Source organism: Gossypium arboreum, chromosome 1, assembly GCF_025698485.1.
Source record: "Gossypium arboreum isolate Shixiya-1 chromosome 1, ASM2569848v2, whole genome shotgun sequence".
Lineage (NCBI taxonomy): Eukaryota > Viridiplantae > Streptophyta > Magnoliopsida > Malvales > Malvaceae > Gossypium > Gossypium arboreum.
This window is the reverse complement of record NC_069070.1, coordinates 114,088,245-114,089,353: the sequence shown is the minus strand read 5'-3', so window position 1 is coordinate 114,089,353 and position 1,109 is coordinate 114,088,245. Positions and strand designations below refer to the sequence as shown.

At 35.7% G+C, this 1,109-nt stretch overlaps 1 non-coding gene across 1 annotated transcript; it reads right to left on the bottom strand.

Moving 5' to 3' along the window:
• Positions 1-271: 271 nt before the first annotated feature.
• LOC128281865 (small nucleolar RNA R71) lies at positions 272-378 on the bottom strand. The gene has a single exon (XR_008272143.1). It is a non-coding gene; the product is annotated as a small nucleolar RNA R71 (small nucleolar RNA).
• Positions 379-1,109: the final 731 nt, after the last annotated feature.

Sequence of the window (1,109 nt, the reverse complement as noted above, 5' to 3'; positions counted from 1 at the left end):
TCAAGAATGATTTATTATAAATATTTAAAACCTGTCACGAATATCACGTATCAAAGATCCAAATACTCATTTGGCTAACTTTCTAGAATTCTGTGACACTTTCAAGATTAATGGCGTTTCTGACGTTGCCATTCGCTTACGGTTGTTTCCTTTCTCATTGAGGAATAAAGCTAAACAGTGGTTAAACTCTCTACCAAGAGGTTCTATCACTACATGGGATCAAATGACTGAAAAGTTCTTATTGAAGTATTTTCCACCAGCTAAGACAGCCAAGCTGAGGAATGATATCTCTTCCTTCGTGCAAATGGATTTAGAGATCCTATATGATGCATAGGAGAGGTATAATGATTTATTGAGAAGGTGCCCTCACTATGGGTTACCTCTATGGCTATAGGTTTAAACCTTCTACAACGATTTGAATCCCTCAACTCGACAATTGATTGATGCAGCTGCCAGTGGTACTCTGAATAATAAAACACCTGAAGAGGCTTATGAGTTTATAAAGGAGATGTCACTGAATAATTATTAGTGGCAAGTCATAGGGACGAAGCCAACAAAAGCAGCCAGTGTTTTTAACTTAGATGCAGTCACCATGTTATCAAACCAAGTAGAACTTTTGAATAAAAAAATTAATAATATATGTGTTTCTACGCAGGTACATTTGGTGATGCAATGTGACGCAAATGAAGGTGAAATAAATAATTCAAAATATTTATCCTATAGTCCTAGCATGAAGAATGAGAAATAAAACTATATAGGTAATAATTCTAGACCTCAAAATAATCCTTATAGTAACATTTATAATGTAGGATAGAGGAACCACCCAAATTTCTTGTGGGGTGGTCAAGGAAATCAAAAACCACAACCCCATCCAGGTTTTCAACAACAACCTTGTCAGTAAGAAAAGAAATCGAATCTTGAAGAGATGTTAGCAAAATTTATTTCTGTGTCAGAGACTCGTTTTCAAAACACCGAGACAGCTTTGAAAAATTAGCAAGCGTCGATTCATGAGCTTGAAAATCAAATTGGATAGCTTGCTAAATTAGTTTCAAAAAGGCAGCAAGGTAGTTTACCTAATAACACCGAACCCAACCGAAAAGAGCATGTGA